Source organism: Mustelus asterias, chromosome 4 (assembly GCF_964213995.1).
Source record: "Mustelus asterias chromosome 4, sMusAst1.hap1.1, whole genome shotgun sequence".
NCBI lineage: Eukaryota > Metazoa > Chordata > Chondrichthyes > Carcharhiniformes > Triakidae > Mustelus > Mustelus asterias.
In genome coordinates this window covers 4,288,849-4,314,361 of record NC_135804.1, presented here as the reverse complement: position 1 = coordinate 4,314,361, position 25,513 = coordinate 4,288,849, and the positions used below count along the sequence as shown (strand labels likewise).

General features: G+C 46.0%; 1 protein-coding gene across 1 annotated transcript in view; it reads left to right on the top strand.

The window, feature by feature from the left end:
* Positions 1-11,003: 11,003 nt before the first annotated feature.
* LOC144492466 (cadherin-5-like) overlaps positions 11,004-25,513 on the top strand; it is an 81,697-nt gene continuing 67,187 nt past the window's right edge. The window contains exon 1 of the mRNA XM_078210522.1: positions 11,004-11,331. The gene's annotated coding sequence lies outside the window, so the exon portion shown is untranslated. The remainder of the gene's footprint in view (positions 11,332-25,513) is intronic.

Sequence of the window (25,513 nt, the reverse complement as noted above, 5' to 3'; positions counted from 1 at the left end):
ACCTCGGTGCAGATCGGGCGCATCTGTGCCCAGTCTCTTTGTGACCTCTGCTTAGCATCTTTCATCAATGGCTTCCTGTTGGGGGTTGCTGCTGGCAACAGATTTCCACAGCTGCTTCCTCTGACTGCTGATTCAACAACAACTTGCATTTATATAGTGCCTTTCACATTGTTATACCTACGGGAGAAGGGGTAAAATGACTGCCCTGTTCTCCCACTCCAGGTCTGGCCCCCATAACAGGGGTTTTGTTTGTGAATTTAAAGTGGACACTGCCAACAATAGAACCATAGAACCATAGAAAATTACAGCTCAGAAACAGGCCTTTTGGCCCTTCTTGTCTGTGCCGAACCATTTTATGCCTAGTCCCACTGACCTGCACTTGGACCATATCTCTCCACACCCCTCTCATCCATGAACCCGTCCAAGTTTTTCTTAAATGTTAAAAGCATTTACCACTTTATCCGGCAGCTCATTCCACACTCCCACCACTCTCTGCGTGAAGAAGCCCCCCCTAATATTCCCTTTAAACTTTTCTCCTTTCACCCTTAACCCATGCCCTCTGGTTTTTTTCTCCCCTAGCCTCAGCGGAAAAAGCCTGCTTGCATTCACTCTATCTATACCCATCAAAATCTTATACACCTCTATCAAATCTCCCCTCAATCTTCTACGCTCCAGGGAATAAAGTCCCAACCTATTCAATCTCTCCCTGTAACTCAGCTTCTCAAGTCCCGGCAACATCCTTGTGCACCTTCTCTGCACTCTTTCAATCTTATGTCGGAGTTTCACTGTTTACACTTTCAGATTGTAAAGAATTAGACAGGTCTTTTTAAGTTAAACAAAGAACAAGGTAAGTTCATTGAAACTACTTCGATTTGATTTGATTTATTATTGTTCCATGTATTAGTATACAATGAAAAGTATTGTTTTTTGTGCGCTATGCAGACAAAGCATACCATTCATGGAGAAGGAAATGAGAGGGTGCAGAATGTAGTGTTACAGTCATAACTAGGGTGTAGAGAAAGATCAACTTAATGCAAGGTAAGTCCATTCAAAAGTCTGACAGCAGCAGGGAAGAAGCTGTTCTTGAGTCGGTTGGTATATGACCTCAGACTTTTGTAATTTTTTCCTGATGGAAAAAGATGGAAGAGAGAATGTCCGGGGTCCTTAATTATGCTGGCTGCTTTTCCGAGGCAGCGGGAAGTGTAGACAGAGTCAGTGGATTGGAGGCTGGCTTGGGTGATGGACTGGGCTACATTTACAACCCTTTGCACAGACACAGAAAAAAAGTGAGAAATCTCACAACACCAGGTTAAAGTCCAACAGGTTTATTTGGTATCACGAGCTTTTGGAACGATGCTCCTTCATCAGGCAAGTGACCACTCACCTGATGAAGGAGCGACACTCCGAAAGCTTGTGATATCAAATAAACCTGTTGGACTTTAACCTGGTGTTATGAGACTTCTCACTGTGCCCACCCCAGTCCAATGCTGGCTTCTCCACATCAGAATAAGAGGATAGACTTGAAGATTTTTTACAGTTCATGAAGAAGGAAAAGCAGAGGAGTAACCACTTAGCTGTTCACCAACTGGTCCTGATGCGATAATTCCACATTGCAGATGTTTTGTTCAGTTGTCTTTCTGGGTGTAGTTTTATGGAGTAGATTTTCATGTTTTATTCTCAGTTTGCAGTAGATTTCTCTTGTCAGGATGGTTACTTTGAAAATCTGGGCACACTACATCTGAGAGAGAGTGAAAACAAAGCGTCAGGCCCTATTTCAATGCAGCATAGATTTGACCTCTTCCTGCTTAGTAAACAGTCCCTTTAAGTGCTCTGCTGGCTGTATATTCCAAAGGCATTCTCTTCATCCATGTCTGCTACAGTCATTGTTTTATAACAGGTGATTGCATTTTGATATCTTGGGGCAAATTTTACCATCCTGCCCACCATGGGAATGGAAGTGGGCGAGGGATGGACCATAGAAATGTCCATTGACCTCGGGTGGAATTTTCCAGTTTGGGGGTGAGTGCGGCCGGAAAATCACGTTCCTAATTTCAGAAGCATCTGAAAAGTTTCCGGAGATGGAGTCTTTCACTTCCTGGAGGGATGAGTGTCTGTTTTTCCCATCCCACTTGGTAGAATGCGAGTTGTACATTGCAGCCATCTGACAGTCTCTGGAGGGTTTCACTTTTCAGATGGTGCTTGGGGAGCTGCAGAGAGACTTATCTTTTCCTGTCTCTGATGCCTGAAGACTGGAAACTGCCAGAAACTCAGTTTACTTCTTGATTTGCTGCCTTGAGGACATATCCTTCTCTGAAAACTGTTGTTTAGATTCCTGTCTATAGGTGTTAAAAGCTGTAAATCCAGCATCATGTGAGTATACTTGGTTAAATGCGAACTAATTCTGAAGAATGGTGTATGTCTATGGGCTATTGCTTTTAAATTGGAACAACAGAGAGAGCCAGCTGTTGAGAAATATACTGTGTCATGTTTAAATCTTGTAATTTGAAAAAGTTATGCTAATTCTTTTGTTATATTCTAACTGTGCTTTTAAATAAACTTCGTTTAGCTTTCAACACCAGCGGCAATGGATGCCACTCCAAATCCTCCAAATCCCCGTGACAGCAACTCCTGCCATCAGCTTCCTTGACAAGTGAAGTCTTTACCCACACAGGTTCTCACTCAGCTGCAGAAAGGTCACACACTGTCTGTACATCCTGGGTCACGCAAGCCGCCTCCGAGTGACTACTCTCGGAGGTTCCATCCTGTGCCAGTGGGGCAGGCCTTGCCACTTCTTCCTCCTAAGAGATTTCCTCATGAATCTGGAGAGCCAGGTGCCTCCACGGACATTCTCTCTCCTCTCGATGCAGCAGAAGAACATTAGCCAGCTCCACAGCTCCACAGGCTCCATCACTCCCTCACATTAATCGCTGCAAAGGCACGGAGAGAGTTGACGGTTAGCTTTGGCGTAATTCACGGTCCCCAAGGGTTCACCCTTTGTCCATTCACCCTCAGTCGCTCCTTCTCAATAGTTAGTCACTTGAATAAAGTATTGTTTGTTATTATTTCTTTGCTGCCAGTCTTTGGGAACCCAACACTTCTACAGCCCCCGTCCCTCCAGCCTTCAGGCCCAGTGGATTGGCCCCTTTAGGGGCTACTACCCCCTTCACCCTCACAGCAACTCTTTCCTCGCCCTTACCAGCAACTCCCTCACCCTCACTGGCACACTTCCTCACCCTTGGCAGCACCCTCCAAGACCTTGCCAGTACCATCCCTCACCTTTGCCAGTCCTCCCCCCCCCCTCTCCCCACCCCACCCCACCCACCCAAGACCTCTGCTGGTACCCCCTCACCTTGGCCGGTGTCCTCTCTCCCCTCTGAGAAAGTGTCCACTCTCACTTCCAAGCTCCCCTCAGAGGCGAGCTCGCCAGGTTCCCGTCTTTTGAAAGCAGTTGTGAGTCACGCCGTTGTGATGTCGTGCAGCGGTGGACGGACTTTTGAACTTGGGGTTGGGGGGGGTGGGGGGGGGCGGGGTTGGTGGCGGTGGGTGGGATGGGAGGGCGATTGCTGCGGGAAGGCCCGAGAATGAGATGCAAAAGAATGGAAATTAGGTTCTCGACGTTGTATGGTGGGAAACCCGTGACATCACTGGAAAGGGGCTGGACCATCGTGACGAGACTTGGCGCCAATGTAAAACGCGATGTGGACCTCTTGAGGACATTTTTTGCTCCATCACCAAACTCACCCAAAAGAAACAGAATGGAATATCCCCACCATTGCAAAACATCCCAAAATACTTCAGAGTTGGGTAAAACAAACAAACATTTGGCACTGTACTAGTCTGGCCTTTTATCCTGCCATTGGTGTATTCCAGATTTTAGGGGGAAGGGGTGGAGTAGTGTGGCTATTTAGGGGGGTTTTTCCCAAGATATGATCAACGAGTACCCTATGGATCATCCCGGCAGGACGTTGAGCCAGTCGACAGGATGGGGTGGACTACGGGTTGAGGAGGGACTGGTAGTTGGAGTCAGGAAGTCAAACAGAGTAATCTAGTCTGACCTTGTTGCAAACATTATTCTTCTCTTGACAGTAAAATCTCTTCTTGTTTAAAGTCACATTGAGTCGTCCTCGATCTAATACAGACACCAAACCACATTGGGAGATATTAGGGCAATTCAAGGGGGTGACAGGATGTGAGAGGCAGAGATGTTTTGGGGAAAAATTCCAAAGTTTCGGACCTGGACACTCCTGCCGATAGTGGAGGAATGAAAATTGGCAAAATGCTAGAATTGGAAGAATGTAGAGATCTCAGAGTGTTACAGAGCCACAGGAATTTACAGAGATATAGGGTGATTATTACCGTCCCGCCCGACACGGGAATCCGAGCGAGCGAGGGGCAGACCACAGAAAGGTCCGTTGACCTCGGGCGGGATTTTCCGGGTTCAGGTCAAGCAAGGCCGGAGGGACCCACCCAGAGGGTTAGACCCAATCACTAATCATCCTCTCACACTGGATCAACTCCACCTGGAAGCTTTCTAACGATGGACTTTTCATCGCCCAGTGGATGTCACAGTAACTAATTAACTCACTCCTTTCTTTCCATAGCTCATTGCAACAAACATCCATCAACACGGACAACTCTTCCACCTGCGTACCTTAGCCTCCAAACACAGCTCATCTCCGCAACTCTTCAATGATTGAGACTCCCTGCCAACTCCTTGCAACATCGGAGGTGTTCCCCTGACTCGGGTCTGGCACTCGGGGTTGCCAGCTCTGCTGGATTGGCCCAGTGATTCCTGTTAATGTTGAGGTTGTACTGCAATCGAATACATACTTTAAGTTTAATCACAGCTGCGCCCAATTGGGGAAGGAGTAGATAATCATAGCAAGAGGATATAACCAGTTCACTCTGGGAGAGCCGGGAGAGTCAGTGACATTGCCATCCTGGAAATAAACTTGTTTTAAGACAAGGCTAACCTCAGACTCATTCTTCCTCAACACAAGGCCGGAATTTTACCGGCACGTCCGCCGGAGGTTCATACAATCCCGCCCGAGGCCAACGGAGAATGCTGTTTTCCAAGCCTTGCCCGCCCCCGGAATCGTGGCAGGCATGCCGGTAAAATTCCGGCCACAATTATTGGAATTAATAGCTCCAGATGATGCATTGCTGTGAGCATTCATGGGGAGTGCGATGATAGAGATATTCTGTTTATTTATATAAAACATTTTGCTTTTGGTTTTAAAAATATTGGATTGGAGGCAAATGTCTGGAATTGCACCTGATGAAGGGGCAGCACTCCGAAAACTCGTGCTACCAAATAAACCTGTTGGACTTTAACCTGGTGTTGTGCGACTTCTTCCTGTTCATTCACAAAGACCATCTGGGAAGTCTCTAACTTTAAAACCCCAGCAGGCTCTTGAACACGATTGGGATCGAGCAATGAGCGGCAATTTCATGAGTTGACTCTCCTCCTCATTTTACTCTGTGCCTGTTGACTTACGCTGGTCTTTACTCAACAGGGTTTACAAATCTCATCCATGTTCATCCATGTTCTCAAACCCTGCATGACCCTCACACCCTCGGGAGTGGGGAAAATGCTAGAATTCATCATCAAAGGTTTTATAGCAGAGCACTTGGAAAACAATGGCAGGATCTGACAGAGTCATCATGGATTTACAAAAGGGAAATCATGCTTGACAAATTTACTGGAATTCTTTGAGGATGTAACAAGTAGAGTGGATTAGTGATGCCAGTGGATGTGGTTTATTTGGACTTTCAGAAGGCTTTCAACAAAGTCCCACATCAGAGATAAGCGTGTAAAATTAAAGCACGTGGGATTGGGGTAGTGTATTGTGTTGGGTAGAAAACTGGTTGGCAGACAGGAAACAAAAAGTCATTTTCCAAATTGCAGGCAGTGATTAGTGGGGTACCGCAGGGATCAGTGCTGGGACCCCAGCTTTCACAATATATATTAATGATTTAATTAAGGGAACTAACTGTAATATTTCCAAATTTGCAGATGGCACAAAGTTGGGTGGGAGGGTGAGCTGTGAGGAGGATGCAGAGATACTTCAGCATGATTTGGGCAAGCTGAGTGAAATGGCAAATAGATGGCAGATGCAGTATAATGTGGATAAATACGAGGTTATCCACTTTGGTAGCAAAAACGGGAAGGCAGATTATTATCTGAATGGCTTGTGTGGTGAACCATAGATGGTTACCACTATGGGTACTTGTATATATGTTACTCTCGTTGCTGTTGGGGTTAGGGTTGTTGGGTGTTCCACCTGTTATTACTGGTAAGTGGTACACTCCGTTCGGCTCCGCCCAGGACTCCGCCTTCTTACAGGAATATAAAGGTCACTGCTACTTCCTAGTCGTCTTTAGTCTGGGATAATATTGTTGAGTAGTGTGCTCCTATTTGTAGTGAATAAAAGCCTTTATTCCCGGGTACGTTCTAGCCTCCCGTGTGAATCAATCGCGCATCAGCTTGTATATAGATTGAGAGAACGGAATGTGCAACGAGACCTGGGTGTCCTTGTGTACCAATCACTAAGTAAGCACGCAGGTGCAGCAGGTGGTAAAGAAGACAAGTGAGTGGATTTGAGTACAGGTGCCAGGATGTCTTGATACAAATATACAGGGCCTTGGTGAGGCCACACCTGGAATATTGTGTGCAGTTTTGATCTCCTTATCTGAGGAAGGATGTTCTTGCTATCGAGAGAGTGCAGCGAAGGTTTACCAGACTGATTCCAGATTATTGGACCTCAGCAGGAGTCACAACAGGGTCTCGAAGAGTAGTGAAGACTCCACAGAAAGTTAGCCTCTAACTGGGGATTCTGGTGGGGGCAGGGGATGGGGGGAGGAGGTTCCAGAACCAATATAATGTAAACTGTTTAAAATAATACAATGTAAATAATTTAGATAGAGTTAAAACTGTGATTAAGAGAGTAGGTAGTATACTTGGGGGAAAGTATAGTGTAATGGGTTAATAGAATACATATGTCACTGAGTGATGGCACAGTGGTTAGCACTGCTGCCTCACAGCACCAGGGACCCGGGTTCAATTCCCGGCTTTGGTCACTGTCTGTGCGGAGTCTGCACATTCTCCCCGTGTCTCCAGGTGCTCCGATTTCCTGCCACAGTCCGAAAGACGTGCTGGTTAGGTGCATTGGCCATTCTACATTCTCCCTCAGTGCACCCAAACAGGTGCAGGAATGTGGCAACGAGGGATTTTCACAGTATCTTCATTGCAGTGTCAATATAAGCCTTACTCGTGGCATCAATAAATAAACTTAAACTTATGATGTTGCTGTGTCAGCGACACAGAGACTCTGTACAGCAGACAGGCAGCAATCAGGGGAGATGCACTTATTCAATAATCCGCCTTGTATATATTGTTCACAGTGTAAATAAACTAGTTCTGAGTAACTGGCTGAGTTGGGCTACACTCCCTCTTCATAAGGTACATAACCTAGCAGGTCCACCAAGCATTGAGCACCCACTGATCACTCTATCATTGATGACCGGACCTTCAACTGTCCAGATCCTAATCTCTAAAATTCTATCTCTGAATCTCTCCGCCTTTCTGCCTTCCCTCTTTTAAGCTTCTCTTAATTCTTAGCAGGGAGACCTCTCTTACTTTAAACTTCAAAATAGTGCAATGGGAACTTTCCGAGAGGACCTCAGATCAAGAGTCTCACCTGGGAGATAACTCAGTCGCTGCAATCACAATTTCATATCTCTTGCTACAAATTCCTTTTGTTGCCAAGGTGTTCTTCTCAACGAGTTAAGCATTTTGAGTTCGTTGGCATTGGTTCTCACAACAGTGACAATCACAAAATACTACCTTTCGCTCAAATTTCCTTTTGTTGACAAGTTGTGGCCAATTAAGTCTACATCCTATATTTCTGTCGTCTTGTTTTTTTAATTCATTTGTGGGTTGATTCCGGAGTTGAGAGGTTTGGCTTATGAGGAGAGATTGAGTAGACTGGGGTATACTCATTGGAATTCAGAAGCATGAAGAGAGATCTGACAGAAACATATAAGATTATGAAGGGAATAGTTAAGATAGAAGCAGGGAAGTTGTTTCCACTGGCAGGTGAAATTAGAACTAGGGGGCATAGCCTCAAAATAAGGGTAAGCAGATTTAGGACTGAGTTGAGGAGGAACTTCTTCACGCAAAAGGTTGTGAATCTGTGGAATTCCCTGCCCAGTGAAGCAGTTGAGGCTACCTCATTGAATGTTTTTAAGGCAAGGATAGATACATTTTTGAACAGTAAAGGAATTAAGGGTTATGGTGAGCGGGCAGGTAAGTGGAGCTGAGTCCACGAAAAGATCAGCCATGATCTTATTGAATGGCAGAGCAGGCTCGAGGGGACAGATGGCCCACTCCTTCTCTTAGTTCGGATGTTCTTATGTGGGCATCGCTGGCTGGCCAGCATTTATTGCCTATCCCTAGTTGCCCTTGAGAAGGTGGTGGTGAGCTGCCTTCTTGAACCGCTGCAGTCCATGTGCTGTGGGTTGACCCACAATGCATTAGGGAGGGAATTCCAGGATTTTGACCCAGAGACTGCGAAGGAACGGCGATATATTTCCAAGTCAGGATGGTGAGTGGCTTAGTTGCAGGTGTTGGTGTTCCCATGTATCTGTCTTCTGCCATTGTTCTTTGAGATGGAAATGGTTGTGGGTTTGGAAGGTGCTGCCTAAGGATTTTTGGTGAATTACTGCGGTGCATCTTGTAGATAGTACACACTGCTGCTACTGAGCGTCGGTGGTGCAGGGAGTGGATGTTTGTGGATGTGGTGCCAATCAAGCAGGGCTGCTTTGTCCTGGATGGTATCAGGCTTCTTGAGTGTTGTTGGAGCTGCGCCCATCCAGGCAAGTGGGGAGTATTCCATCACACTCCTGACTTGTGCCTTGTAGATGGTGGATAGGCTTTGGGGAGTCAGGAGGTGAGTTACTCGTTGCAGTATTCCTACCCTCTGACCTGCTCTCGTAGCCACTGTGCTAATATGGTGAGTCCAGTTGAGTTTCTGGCCAACGGTGACCCCAAGGATGTTGACAGTGGGGGATTCAGTGATGGTTACACCACTGAATGTCAAAGGGCGGTGGTTAGAGTGTCTCTTGTTGGTGATGGTCATTGCCTGGCATTTGCATGGTGCGAATGTTTCTTAACTGATACTGGGAGTGTCAGCATAGATGATGTGCTCAAATCCCTGGAGTGGGAGTCAAACCCATAACGAAGGGATCAGCAACGCTGATTGGCTCACCTCTCTCTAGCCCAGGGAAGCTGAGAGGTCAGACCTTGGAGCCTCTAACTCTGCTTGGCTCAGCAAGATCTTACTCAGCGTGTGTTGGGATGTGCAATAAGTTGTTTTTTTCAGTCGCGTTGGAGTTGAATTTAATGATTATTTTTAACTCCCTCGCCAAGGCGAAGTTGACACTGGCATCCTCTCCCTTCAGCTGTCAATTCCAGAAACAGATCATGACCTGTGCAGACATGAACTCTTGATTGTGCAAGTCATCCCAGGGGACATGGACTTGGTTGAACAGTACAGGCTGCTTTTGAATCATCATTTCTTCATTGTGTCTAATCCCTTTCATCTGAGGCAGTGTGAGAGCAGCAGTTGCTTCATCAATGCAAATTCCTTCCAACCCATGTTGGAAACACCTTTTTTTATTCTCACTCCGTACTTTCAAAAACAATTCTCGCATGTTGTTTAAGTTCACTATCTTAGACATGCACTCCACCAGCCACTAAACTGCATTAAACTGTCAAGGACATTTTGAAAATTAGGAAGTTATTAGAAAGGAAGTCGAGGCCGGAGAAGTTTGGACTAAGTTACCAAGGAAGGTCAGTGAACCTGGTGATGAAGTGGGTTCAAGAGATAATTTAAGTTTCAGTTTAAAGTTTATTTATTAGGGTCACAAGTAGGCTTACATTAACACTGCAATGAAGTTACTGTGAAAATCCCCCAGTCGCCACACTCTGGCGCCTGTTCGGGTACACTGAGGGAGAATTTAGCATGGCCAATGCACCCAACCAACACGTCTTTCAGACTGTGGGAGGAAACCGGAGCACCCGTGTAAACCCACGCAGACACAGGGAGAATGTGCAAACTTCACACAGACAGTGACCCAAGCCGGGAATCGAACCTGGGTCCCTGGTGCTGTGAGGCATGTCTTTGGCATTGAGGAGTTGATGTATCAAAAAAAGCCCAGGTTTAAGAGGTCTAATCCAGGCTCCTCTTTAACTCACTCCCTGTCAATATTATTCAACCATTCTTTAAAGTAAAGTTTATTTATTAGGCACAAGTAGGTTTAAATTCACACTGCGATGAAGTTACTGTGAAAATCCCCTTGTCGCCACACTCCGACGCCTGTTCGGGTACACTGAGAGAGAATTTAGCATGGCCAATGCACCTAACCAGCACGTCTTTCGGACTTGTGGGAGGAAACCCACGCAGACACGAGGAGAATGTGCAAACTCCACACAGACAGTGACCCAAGTTGGGAATCGAACCCAGGTCCCTGGCGCTGTGAGGCAGCAGTGCTAACCACTGTGCCACCGTGCTGCATTCTTTTCACTGGAGATTATCGTCGACAACTTCTATTTAGAACAAATTAAAGATTTATTTCTATCTCTGTTTACATGACCGATAGTTTTGTTTGATGGGGAATGCTGATGGTATCAGGGATGAACCTGGGGAGAATTACTGGCCCGACTGTATGGGACATGGGGATGTAGCCACAGGTCAAAGGAGATAGATTCCCCAGGGTTCAAAACTTGTGCCCCCTCTGAGGCTGACCCGCTTTCCACATATCAGTGAATCCATTTTAGATTTAAAAGAGAAACTGAAAACACAAAAATAAGCAACACAGCCACAGATGGTCATTTATTTGAATTGGCTTCTGAACAGCCACAGAATGAGCAGATCACATGATGGGCAACTCCCTCAAACTATTATCTGACATACAGCACAATTATTTCAATCGCCACTCACTTCCCTGGAAACCATTTGGGATACTCTGGGATAATTACGTACAATTTATCTGGTTCCGACACTCTCAACCCTCAGCCCAGCTATCACACAAGTGTGAGACAATGTCAGGAAATGACTGAATGGCAAACAGGCTGGGTCCCGGCAGCAGCAGAGTAACAAACAGCTCTGGGACGGCGCACTCAATATCATGACCACACAAGCCAACTCTGGAAGCTTCCATTAAAACCTGCAGAACATATCTTTGCTCTTGAATATTCTGTTTTATTTGGATGTGAACTGGAGTTGCGGAGGACTATACAGAACGGTCACAAAGTGGTTTCAAAAAAAGGTGAGTAAATTCCTGTCAGCGAAATCTCAGCAGGATGGTGGAGCATCTCTACAATCCTCCTGGAGTACTTGACCTGGGAACCCAGTGAGAGAGCTTTACTCTGTATCTAACCCCGTGCTGTGCCTGTCCTGGGGGTGTTTGATAGAGACAATGTAGAGGGAGCTTTACTCTGTATCTAACCCCGTGCTGTACCTGTCCTGGGGGTGTTTGATAGAGACAATGTAGAGGGAGCTTTACTCTGTATCTAACCCCGTGCTGTGCCTGTCCTGGGGGTGTTTGATGGGGACTGTGTAGAGGAGCTTTACTCTGTATCTAACCCCGTGCTGTACCTGTCCTGGGAATGTTTGATGGGGGACAGTGTCGAGGGAGCTTTACTCTGTATCTAACCCTGTGCTTTACCTGTCCTGGGAGTGTTTGATGGGGACTGTGTAGAGGAGCTTTACTCTGTATCTAACCCCGTGCTGAACCTGTCCTGGGAGTGTTTGATGGGGGACAGTGTCGAGGGAGCTTTACTCTGTATCTAACCCCTTGCTGTACCTGTCCTGAGAATGTTTGATGGGGGACAGTGTCGAGGGAACTTTACTCAGTATCTAACCCTGTGTTGTACCTGTCCTGGGAGTGTTTGATGGGGACAGTGTAGAGGGAGCTTTACTCTGTATCTAATCCCCTCGTGTTGTACCTGTCCTGGGAGTGTTTGATGGGGACAGTGTAGAGGGAGCTTTACTCTGTATCTAACCCCGTGCTGTACCTGTCCTGGGAGTGTTTGATGGGGGACGGTGTCGCGGGAGCTTTACTCTGTATCTAACCCCGTGCTGTGCCTGTCCTGGGAATGTTTGATGGGGGACAGTGTCGAGGGAGCTTTACTCTGTATCTAACCCCGTGCTTTACCTGTCCTGGGAGTGTTTGATGGGGACTGTGTAGAGGAGCTTTACTCTGTATCTAACCCCATGCTGTCCCTGTCCTGGGTGTGTTTGATGGGGTACAGTGTCGAGGGAGCTATACTCAGTACCTAACCCCGTGCTGTACCTGTGCTGAGAAACTGATATTGGGACGGTAGATTGTCTCCCCATGTCTTAGGATATTTACTGAGAACAAGTTCACTTCAAAAAGGAATTGTTTCCCGAGCTCCCTGGAATGAAAGGTTTATAACTCCGGAACATTAATTTTCTTATTACCCTGTCTGAGCAAAAATCATTCAAAGAAGAAGTTTCCCTTGAATGAATGGATTTAACGATTGGCTGTATTGTGAGTCTCACCACAAAGTGTGATGAGTCGCTCCCTGTATCTCGAGCAGTTTTCTCTTTTACCCGGTAACTGGTACTTACGCCATTCCTTGCTGCCTCCAATGCATGTCAGACAATGATCAGAATGGGAGTGATTCTATTTATTAAAGATAAATGTGTCTGTCCAGTTTAATATGGGAGAGCCCCAGTCTGTGGCACGTTATGACTTGTGTAGTTATTTTTGATATCTGGGCTGGCAGACAGGGTAAATTACACAATGAAGCCATTGGATCCACAAAAGCAGCTGAAAAGATTCTCAAAAATTGTTTTTAGTGTTTTCATTGTTTTCTCTGATTGGCTGATTATTCATTGGTGTTTGTATTTTTCAATAACTTGCTCAGTGGTCATTGTGTTAACATGTTCAAGCAGCCTTCCTTTGGAGTTTCACACCCCTTCCTGTTTCTCTCAGATCCATGCAATCCTCCTGGATAACGCACTCTTCAAATTCTGATCCTTTATGGATTCTTAATTTAGTTCCACAGAAACATAGAATCCCTACAGTGCAGGAGGAGGCCATTCAGCCCATCGAGTAGGCACTGACTTTCCGAAAGAGCATCATATCCAGGCCCTATCCCCGTGCAAGCTCCATACAGACAGTTACCCGGGGCCAGAATTGAACCCAGGTCCCTGACGCTGTGTGGCAGCAATGCTACACACTGTGCCACAGTGCCACCCCTTTGTTCAACCTTTGGTAGCCGTTTCGTCATTCACCACACACACCTCTCCAGTCGTTAACACTGCTGCCTCATAGCGCCAAGGACCTAGGTTCGATTCCTGGTTTGGGCGACTGCCTGTGCGGAGTCTGCACGTTTTTCCCCGTGTCTGCGTGGGTTTCCTCCGGGTGCTCCGGTTTCCTCCCACAGTCCGAAAGACACGCTGGTTAGGGTGCATTGGCCATGCTAAATTCCCCCTCAGTGTACCCGAATAGGCGCCAGAGTGTGGCGACTAGGGGATTTTCACAGTAACTTCATTGCAATGTTAATGTAAGCCTTCTTGTGACACTAATAAATAAACTTTAAACTTAAACTTAAATTATCCCTTAAACCCATTTCATCACCAGGTTCACTGACCTTCCTTGGTAACTTAGTCCAAACTTCTCCGGCCTCGACTTCCTTTCTATCTTATAACTTCCTAATTTTCAAAATGTCCGAGACAGTTTAATGCTCAGCAATTTGTAGAATCATAACTTCATTGTAGTGTTAATGTAAGCCTACTTTTGACACTAATAAATAAACTTTAAACTTTAACACTCTTTCTCCCTGTTTTGAGATGCTCCTTAAACCTCCCCCTTTGGCCAAACTTTTTTTTGTCTGTCCTAACCTCTCGGTGTGTGGGTAAGCATCAAGTTTTGTTTGATAACGCGCCGATGAAGAACATTTTACTTTGTTAAGATCACCATGTAAATGCAAGTTGTTGTTGCTGGGTTTTTTCTGCCAATTTGATTGTTGTTTTGCCAACCATTGTTCAAATCTGATCCAATCAGATGCAAGTACATGATGCAAAAACCTCCTGTTGAAAAGTCCAATACCCGAGGGAGGTGCCTGAGGTGTGACAAACAAAACAAACGCTTCCACTGCACGAGGGTTGATAAGCAGAGAACTGAAATTTAGTAACAATGCGCAAAAGAACCCAAGGATGATTGTTTTTAAGCTTTGAGTTGTTGAGATGTGGAGGGTGTTGCCTCAAAGAGCGGTGGAAGCTGATCTGCCAGGAACTTTCAAAAGAGAATTGCATAGAGATTCACAATCAAAAATCATGCAGCAGAGAAGGAGGCCATTCAGCCCCTTGTGCCCATGCTGGCTCTTTGAAAGAGTTATCCAATCAGCCCTACCCTTCCTAATCACTCCCCACTGCCCTGCAAACGCTCCTGGAGTATCGAGAACCAAAGGGTCAAGGGTATGTGGTGGCTCGGTAGCACAGTGGTTAGCACTACTGCCTAACAGTTACAGGGACTGGGGTCCGATTCCAGCCTTGGGTGACTGTCTGAGTGGAGTTTGCATGTTCCCCCCATGTCTGCGTGGGTTCCCTCTGGGTGCTCCAGTTTCCTCTCACTCTCCCAAAATGTGTACGTTAGGTGGATTGGCCATGCTAAATTTCTTCTTACTTTCTCAAGATGTGTAGTTTAGGTGGATTGGCCATGCTAAATTGCTCCTTACTTTCCCAAGATGTGTAGTTTAGGTGGATTGGCCATTCTAAATTACTACTTAGTGTCCCGGGGTGTGTAGGTCAGGTGGATTGGCCATGCAAAATGCGTGGGGTTACGGGGATGGACCTGGGTTAAGATGATCATTCAGGGGCTGAATGGCCAGCTTCTGCACTGTAGGGATTCTATTCTATGATTCTCTGATGCCTGAAAGGGCCGTGGAAGGAGATTCAATGGTAAATTTCAAAAAGGAATGGGATAAATAGAACGGAAAAAATTGAAATCTTTCGGGAAAGATAGATAGCTGTTCAAAGTGTCAACACGGGAGTGATGGGCTGAATGGCTTCCTTCTGGGCTTCTACCCTTTGCACGGCATCTTCCAATCCAGTGAGTGAAACAAATCTGAAGGATAATGAAAGACTATGTGTATTTTTTTTAACCCTTTCATTGGGTGTGGGTGTCGCTGGTCAGGCCAGCATTTATTGCCCATTCCTAATTGCCCGTGAGAAGGTGCTAGTGAGCTGCTGGAGTCCCTGGGGTGTAGGTACACCCATTGTGCTGTTAGGGAGGGAATTGCAGGATTTTAACACAAAGCCCCCAATACATTGCAAGCGAAGCTATTTTGGACAGAATGTGACTATTTGGTTCCAAAACGCAAAAGCAGACAAACTAATCTGTCCACCTGCAGAGCTGTTGCCCTGGATCTGAATGTTCACACTGAGGGAGTACTGGGTTGTTAATGTTCTATGCAATGACACATTGTGACTCCCAGGAACTGCCTAATAGAATTCTATATTTGGAGAGTTTCCAATGTTCTGTGGGACGGAAAAACGTAATGAGGTGAAAAGAACATAAGAACATAAGAAATAGGAGCAGGAGTAGGCCATCTAGCCCCTCGAGCCTGCCCCGCCATTCAATAAGATCATGGCTGATCTGACGTGGATCAGTACCACTTACCCGCCTGATCCCCATAACCCTTAATTCCCTTACCGCTCAGGAATCCATCCATCCGCGCTTTAAACATATTCAGCGAGGTAGCCTCCAGCACCTCAGTGGGCAGAGAATTCCAGAGATTCACCACCCTCTGGGAGAAGAAGTTCCTCCTCAACTCTGTCTTAAACCGACCCCCCTTTATTTTGAGGCTGTGTCCTCTAGTTTTAACTTCCTTACTAAGTGGAAAGAATCTCTCCGCCTCCACCCTATCCAGCCCCCGCATTATCTTATAAGTCTCCATAAGATCCCCCCTCATCCTTCTAAACTCCAACGAGTACAAACCCAATCTCCTCAGCCTCTCCTCATAATCCAAACCCCTCATCTCCGGTATCAACCTGGTGAACCTTCTCTGCACTCCCTCCAATGCCAATATATCCTTCCTCATATAAGGGGACCAATACTGCACACAGTATTCCAGCTGCGGCCTCACCAATGCCCTGTACAGGTGCATCAAGACATCCCTGCTTTTATATTCTATCCCCCTCGCAATATAGGCCAACATCCCATTTGCCTTCTTGATCACCTGTTGTACCTGCAGACTGGGCTTTTGCGTCTCATGCACAAGGACCCCCAGGTCCCTTTGCACGGTAGCATGTTTTAATTTGTTTCCATTGAGATAGTAATCCCATTTGTTATTATTTCCTCCAAAGTGTATAACCTCGCATTTCTCAACGTTATACTCCATTTGCCATATCCTCGCCCACTCACTCAGCCTGTCCAAATCTCTCTGCAGATCTTCTCCGTCCTCCACACGATTCACTTTTCCACTTATCTTTGTGTCGTCTGCAAACTTCGTTACCCTACACTCCGTCCCCTCCTCCAGATCATCTATATAAATGGTAAACAGTTGCGGCCCGAGTACCGATCCCTGCGGCACGCCACTAGTTACCTTCCTCCAACCGGAAAAACACCCATTTATTCCGACTCTTTGCTTCCTGTCGGATAGCCAGTCCCCAATCCACTTTAACACACTACCCCCAACTCCGTGTGCCCTAATCTTCTTCAGCAGCCTTTTATGGGGCACCTTATCAAACGCCTTTTGGAAATCCAAAAACACCGCATCCACCGGTTCTCCTCCATCAACCGCCCTCGTCACATCTTCATAAAAATCCAACATGTTCGTCAAGCACGACTTTCCCCTCATGAATCCATGCTGCATCTGATTGATCGAACCATTTCTATCCAGATGCCCTGCTATCTCCTCTTTAATAATGGATTCCAGCATTTTCCCTACTACAGACGTTAAGCTGACCGGCCTATAGTTACCCGCCTTTTGTCTCCTTCCTTTTTTAAACAGCGGCGTAACATTAGCCGTTTTCCAATCAACCGGCACTACCCCAGAATGCAACGAGTTTTGATAAATAATCACTAACGCATCCACTATTACCTCTGACATTTCTTTCAATACCCTGGGATGCATTCCATCCGGACCCGGGGACTTGTCCACCTTCAGTCCCATTAGTCTACCCAGCACTGCCTCTCTGGTAACATTAATTGTATTAAGTATTTCTCCTGCTGCCAACCCTCTATCGTTAATATTTGGCAAACTATTTGTGTCCTCCACCGTGAAGACCGACACAAAAAACTTATTTAAAGACTCAGCCATATCCTCATGTCCCACTATTATCTCCCCCCTCTCGTCCTCCAAGGGTCCAACATTCACTCTAGCCACTCTATTCCTTTTTATATATTTATAAAAACTTTTACTATCATTTTTTATATTAATTGCTAGCCTAGCTTCATAGTCCATCCTTCCTTTCTTTATCGCTTTCTTAGTCTCTCTTTGTTGTTTCTTAAATTTTTCCCAATCACTTGTTTCTCCACTATTTTTGGCCACTCTGTACGCAGCTGTTTTTATTTTAATACTCTCCTTTATTTCCTTCGTTATCCACGGCTGGTTCTCCCTTTTCTTACAATCCTTGTTTTTTGCTGGAATATATTTTTGCTGAGAACTGAAAAGGATCTCCTTAAAAATCCTCCACTGTTCCTCAGCTATCCTACCTGCCAGCCTGCTCTCCCAGTCTACCTTAGCCAATTCATCCCTCATCCTATCATATTTCCCTCTGTTCAAACAGAGGACACTGGTTTGAGACCAAACTTTCTCCTCTTCCATCTGAATCAGAAATTCGACCATATTGTGGTCACTAGACCCAAGAGGGTCCTTCACAATAAGATCCTTAATTCTACCTACCTCGTTACACAATACCAGATCCAAAATAGCTCGTTCCCTCGTCGGTTCCGTAACATGCTGTTCAAGGAAACTATCCCGACAGCATTCTAAGAACTCTTCCTCCATTCCACCCTTACCGACTTGAGTCTGCCAGTCAATGTGCATGTTGAAGTCCCCCATGATTATTGCCGTTCTGTTTTTACACGCATCCCTTATCTGCTTGTTTATAGCCCTCCCTACCTCAACATTATTATTTGGGGGCCTATATACCACACCTACTAGTGTCTTTCTCCCTCTACTATTCCTCATCTCTACCCATAATGATTCCACGTTTTGTTCCTCAGAGCCTATGTCATCCCTCAGTACTACCCTGATATTATCTCTTATTAATAGCGCAACCCCACCACCTTTTCCTTCCTGTCTATTCTTCCTAAACGCCTGATACCCCTGGATATTCATCTCCCAGTCCTGGTCACCTTTCAGCCACGTTTCTGTAATGGCCACTAGATCGTACCCACTTGTGCTGATTTGCACCATCAACTCATTCACCTTGTTCCGAATGCTTCGTGCATTCAGGCAAAGTGTCCTTATTCCAGCTTTTATCTGGACCCGCTTTGATGAGTCGCGAACACCCTCTCCCTCTACTCCCTTATCTAAATTACCACCTTCATTCACTTGCACCCTCTCCTCTACCATTAATTTTGTAATTCCCCTTACCCCTGCATCCTCCCCCCCATCAATTAGTTCCTTGATCCTAGTCAACTCTTCTAGCTCCCCTCCCCCCAACCTATCTAGTTTAAATTCTCCCCAGTAGCCTCAGCCAACCTACCGGCCAGGATATTGGTCCCCGTGTGATTCAAGTTCCACCCGTTTTTTGTATACAGATCACCCCTGCCCCTAAAGAGGTCCCAATGGTCCAGGAACCTGAATCCCTGCCCCCTGCACCAGTCCCTCAGCCACACATTCATCCTCCACCTCACTCCATTCCTGCCCTCACCTTCCCGTGGCACAGGCAGTAATCCTGAGATTACTACCTTTGCTTTCCTCTTTCTCAGCTGTCTCCCTAATTCCCTGTACTCCCTTTTCATGACCCCTTTTCCCTTCCTACCCACATCAGCGGTACCAATATGTACCGCTACCTCAGGCTCCTCTCCCTCCCAACTCAGGATTTCCGGGACGCGACTAGCGACATCCTGGATCCCGGCCCCAGGGAGGCAGACCACCATGCGAGAATCCCGCCTACCTCCGCAGAAACGCCTGTCTGTCCCCTTCACCATCGAGTCCCCGATTAATACCGCCTTCCTCCTCTTTTCCTTAGCCCTCTGAGTTACAGGGCTGGACTCCACTGCGGAGACACGGCCACTGCTGCTTCCCCCAGGCGGGCTGTCCCCCCCAGCAGTACTCAAGCAGGAGTACTTGTTGTGCAGGGGCAAATCCACCGGGGTGCTCTCAACCACCCTAGCCTTACCCTTCCTGGCCGTCACCCACTTGGCCTCTTCCCGTGGCCCTGGTGTGACCACCTGATGATAGCTCTTGTCTATCACCTCCTCATTCTCCCTCATCAGCCTAAGATCCTCGAGCTGTAGTTCCAGCTCCCTAACACGGTCTCTCAGGAACCGCAGCTCGACACACCCCTCACAGATGTGGATGTCCGGGAGGCCAGATGCCTCCAGGACCTCCCACATCCTACACTGGGAACAACACACTGGTTTCACACTCATACTGGACACTTTATGTCAAGTAAGACAGTGAAAAGTTAATAAGAGTGTAAGGAAACAAAAACTCACCCCTGCTCGTCCAAGCCCTGTGAGCCAAAGCCCTGACAGCTCACTCAACTTCCCACTCACTCTGCTGCCCGCTGTATACTTTGGTGCACTTTTAAACCCTCCAAAAACTTCCCCTGGCCACTCCTGGCCTGACTTCCGGTTTTGAAAAAAACCTCCGATTTTAAACCCAAAATTAACTGAAAAAATAAATAATTAATTACAGTCAGAAGACCCACTCTCTTACCCTCAGCCTGCTCCTGGGAACAATGAAGCTGAACCTCCAAGGTAAGCCCTTTTTAAACCCTCCAAAAACTTCCCCTGGCCACTCCTGGCCTGACTTCCGGTTTTGAAAAAAACCTCCGATTTTAAAAGGAAGTGAGAAATAAGGGTGGATTATTGCCAAAAACAGGATGACACTCATGGAGACGGCACGGTGGTACAGTGGTCAGCACTGCTACCTAACAGCACCAGGGACCCAACATAGGTCACTGTTTGTGTGAAGTCTGCGCATTCTCCCCGTCTCTGCATGGGTTTCCTTTGGGTGCTCCGGTTCCCTCCCACATGCCAAAGATGTGCAGGTTAGTTAGATTGACCGTGCTAAATTGTCTCTTAGTGTCAGGAGGACTCGCTAGGGCAAATGCATGGGGTTACGGGATAAGGCTTGGATGGGATTGTTGTCAGCGCAAGCTCAATGGGCCGAATGGTCTTTTTCTGCGCTGTAGGAACTCTATGATTCTATGAGGCAGCAGAGAAAGATACTTCTGTTATCAGCCATGGCTAAGTGGTGTGGGTTCAAGTCCCATTCTGGGGTCAGAATTATGCTTCCCCCCGACCAACGGGATTGTAGGCATGGAGACCTGTCAAATTCCCCATGTGGCCTCCCCCCTGCCTGTACAGCTTTACCTGAGGCAGGTTAGGCCTTGGCTGCCTCACTTCTGAGTATGGCAAGATAAGTTCAGGGGAAAGTTGATAGGTCACCCTGTGGGGCGATTGTGATTGGTGGGGAATGTGTCCCTCAACCATCCTGAAAAAGCCTGTCATTGGCAGGTATTCATAGAATCATAGAATCCCTACATTGCAGAAGGAGGCCATTCAACCCATCAAGTCTGCGCCGACCACAATCCCACCCAACTCCTATCTCTGTAGCCCCAAGTATTTACCCTGCTAGTCCCCCTGACACTAAGGGGCAATTTAGTATGGCCAATCGGCCTAACCCACACATCTTTGGAGTGTGGGAGAAAACCGGAGCACCCGGAGGAAACCCACGCAGACACGGGGAGAATGTGCAAACTCCTCGCAGACAGTGACCTGAGGCCAGAATTGAACCTGAGTCCCTGGCGTTGTGAGGCAGCAGTGCTAATCACTGTGCCACCGTGCCGTCCCTATTGTTAGCAGAGACTGGCAGTAAGTTCAATTGTTTGGAATAGAACTTCAGTAATTGTAGAGTCACTTAAAATTGCCTCAGAACCTGCAAATGGAAATCGGATTCAAGTTAAAATCATTGCTGGGATGTGGGCGTCGCTGGCTGGGCCGGCATTTATTGCCCATCCCTAGTTGACCTTGAGAAGGTGATGGTGAGCTGCCTTCTTGAACACCTGCACTCCGAGGTGTAAGTACATCGACAGTGCTGATCGAGAGGAAGTTCCAGGATTTTGACCCAGCGACAGTGAAGGAATGCAGGTATATTTCCGAGTCGGAATGATGCATGACTTGGTGATGTTGTGTCTGCCGCCCTTGTCCTTCTAGGTGTCAGAAGTGGTGTGTTTGGAAGGTGCTGCTTAAGGAGCCTTGGTGGGTCCTGCAGCGCATATTGTAAATGGTACACAAGGCTGTCACTATGCGTAGGTAGTGGAGGGATTGAATGTTTGTGAATGGGGTGCCAATGAGAGGGCTGCTTTGTTGTGAATGGTTGCAAGTTTCTTGAGTGTTGTTGGTGCTGCACCCATCCAGGCCAGTGGAAAGTATTCCATCACACTCCCGACTTGTGCCTTGTATCAGGTGGACAGGCTTTGAGGTCAGGGGATGAGTTACTCACTGCAGAATTTCTAGCCTCTATCCTGCTCTTTTAGCCACAGCATTTATATATCTTTTAATTCATTCATGGAACATGGGCATCACTGGCTGGCCAGCATTTATTGCCCATCCCTAGTTGCCCTTGAAACTGAGTGGCCAAATGACTGGGTCAAGTTTAGTTTCAGGTCGATGGTAAACCCCGGGATGTTGACAGTGGGGGATTCAGCAATGATAATATCATTGAATGACAAGGGGCAATGATTAGATTCTCTCTTGTTGAAGATGGTCATTGCCTGGCACTTGTGTGGCGCGAATGTTACTCGTCACTTGTTAGTCCAAGCCTGGACATTGCCCTCAGTATCCGAGGAGTCACAAATAACAGAGGGGAGATTTGAGAGAGGTGTATAAGATTTTGATGGGTATAGATAGAGTGAACGCAAGCAGGCTTTTTCCATTGAGGCTAGGGGAGAAAAAAACCAGAGGGCATGGGTCAAGGGTGAAAGGAGAAAAGTTTAAAGGGAATATTAGGAGGGGCTTCTTCACGCAGAGAGTGGTGGGAGTCTGGAATGAGCTGCCAGATAAAGTGGTAAATGCGGGGTCACTTTTAACATTTAAGAAAAACTTGGACGGGTCCATGGATGAGAGGATTGTGGAGGCATATGGTCCAAGTGCAGGTCAGTGGGACTAGGCAAAAAATGGTTCAGCACAGACAAGAAGGGCCAAAAGGCCTGTTTCTGAGCTGTAATTTTCTATGGTTCTATGGTTCTAAATAGTTGTGATACTCAAAGACACTCACAGAGTGTCTTCAAGACAGAGATAGGTAGGTTCTTGATTAATAAGGGGATCAGGGGTTATGGGGAAAAGGCAGGAGAATGGGGATGAGAAAAATATCAGCCATGATTGAATGGCGGAGCAGCCTCGATGGGCCGAACGGCCTAATTCTGCTCCTATGTTTTATGGTCTTATGTTGGACATTGTGCAATCTCCATTCTCCAATTCAGGTTTGTATATGTGAAGTAAAGCTAGGGGAAAAAGAAATGTGATTAAAATTAGAGAGTTTGATTATAACTGGCGACTGGTAAATCAATGATCAAGCTTTCCTGACATTAGGACAATGTGTGGGTCTATTTGTGTAGGTTGGGTGTTCATGTGAGGGATCTCAGTCATCGAACTTATATTTCTTTCTCAAAAGGGCATGAGTGATCCAGTTGGATTTTTAACAATAATCGTGGTCACTTTAAATGGTTCCAGATTTTTACATCTGAGTTTATATTCTCAAATTGCCATGGTCGGGTTACAACTCCAGTAATATAACCTTGAGACTAACACACACTAAACTGATTAGTCTTATTACCTGAGTAATTCACACCGTGATTATCACTGTCAACACATCACAAACTGTAACAGCCATTCAAACTCTGAGTTACAGCCAGAATCAGCATTGCTCATTGTCACCATTCCTATTGTATGTGAAAGAAAGTATAGAAATACAACAGAAAGGCTGAGAGAGTGGGAGGCAAGCAGATAGTTATAGACCAGAGAAAGAGGCAATTTAAACAAAAATAAATTATTCAATTCCCTGGCGGATCAACTATACCGGGGAGATTTTAATTTTGAATCTTCACCCCTGGTGTGATGATTGGCCTGCTGTGAGTGCAGATTGGAAAATTGTGCCTGGAATTTTCCAATCTATTCTTGTTCAGGTCACTGTCTCCCTGCCTGCTGATTAGTGACCTGAGTGGGGAGACCAGAGCAGCCCACATTGCCAATCAAGCTCCCTCTTTCTAAAGAGATAAGTGACATGTGGAGGACTGTCTGGAGAGGGGAAGCGTGGGATTAGAATATTGGTGCCATTTTTCCCTGTTTCTCTATCCTCTCTCAGCTCCTGCACTATGGGGGATATAGGTGGTTGATTTAAATTTAATTTTTAGCTTCCTACATGCTTCCTCTAATCCTTTCACATCAAGCTTTTTACTTTTTTTGTCACTTTTTCACTTTCGCTGAGTCCTCATTTAGCTACACCAGTCCCTGCCTCGCTATTTCATCCTCTCCATCTTAAACAAAAGACGCCCTAAAATCTTTCCTTCCGTCGCTCCACTTCACAAACTGCTCTTTATTATTAAACTTTCTTCTGCTACTTGGCAACCACTGGTTTGCCCCCTCACAAACCCACAGCCTCTACCATCTAAAAGGACAAAGGAACACATGGGAACACCACCATTTGGAAGTTCCCCTCCAAGCCACTCATCATCCTGACTTGGAAATATATCAGTCATCCCTTCACTGTCGACGGGTCAAAATCCTGGAACTCCCTCCCTTGCGGCACTATGGGTGTACCTATAGCACATGGATTACAGTGGTTCAAGAAGGCAGCTCATCACCACCTTCTCAAGGGCAATTAAGAATGGGCAATAAATGCTAGCCTAGCCAGCGACATCCACAACTCATGAATGAATAACAAAAAGTCCTCGCTGTAAAACACATTGAGCTGCATCCCTCCATAAGGAGTATTGTGGAACTGAAAATTGTTATTTACTGATATTGCAAGAACTGTACAACTTGTACTGTTGATGATGCATCTGTTATTCCACATGGACCTGCTTATTTGTTACATTGAATAATTCAAGATATTGCAACTAAAAATAACAATTAAAACTGATTGATTTTATGTGTGAAAAATGCAGGACAGGTTGAATGAATCAAATGTCATTGATTGTTGGAGAAACCCATCTGGTTCACTAATGTCCTTCAGGGAAGGAAATCTGCCGTCCTTGCCCGGTCTGGCCTACATGTGACTCCAGAGCCACAGCGATGTGGTTGACTCTTAAATGCCCTCTGAAATGGCTGAGTACATCATTCAAGGGCAACTAGGGATGGGCAACAAATGCTGGACTTACCAGTGATGTACACATAACCATGAAATGAATATTGATTGTTTATATGTTTGTGTTAACGTAACTGCCACTGTCATATTTTGAAGGTAGTAATACAGTATTTTTAATGCACTGAGCGGGATTTTATGGCCTCGCTTGTCCCAAAACCATAAAATCCCTTCCGCAGCCAACAGAGGTTTGCACGTTCCGCCCCTCGCCCGCTCCGATTCCCATGGCGGGCAAGGTGGGAAAATTCTGGCCAATGATGCATTATGTTGGAACATGGGGGTTAGACTTAATCTTATAAGCAAGCAGGAGTTTCAGCCAATAGGGGCTCTAGTTGGATGGTCATTCCTTCTCTAACATATCCAGGTGGGATTTAATAAAATACTTTTTTATAAGGTGTTTTTGATGCAATAAATAATCTTTTATAAAGAGCTCTGACCTGAAGATTAAATAAGACTGTAATGAAGTTTCTAAACCAATTGATTGGAAAAATCTTTTTTTTTTAATCCAGTTCAATCCAATCAAATTCCAATTCAAAGTCTCAGCAAGTGAGATATTCCCGATCCAAGCTGACAAGACAGGCTCACCACTTCCTGTCTTGGGCTTGATCTACATGATCCAAGCTGATTGGATCCTTTTCCAAGGTTTGATCTCATTTGCATCTTAGTCAAAAGGCCGGGATGCCACTTTAAAAAATTGCTTCAAATAAAGCCTCAGTGTAACCTCATGACTTCAACCAAATGCAGGATGCCAAAACTACACTTGATCGAAAAATCATATTTTTTACACCACATCTCTTGATTTTTAAGATCTATCTCATGATTTATGGAAGTCTGGGATTCCCATTGGTGGGTTCACGCATTAACCCTATGCTCGCTGACTTATGTGGTCTCTGGTTAATCAGTGCATCCATTTGAAAATTATTATCATTGCTT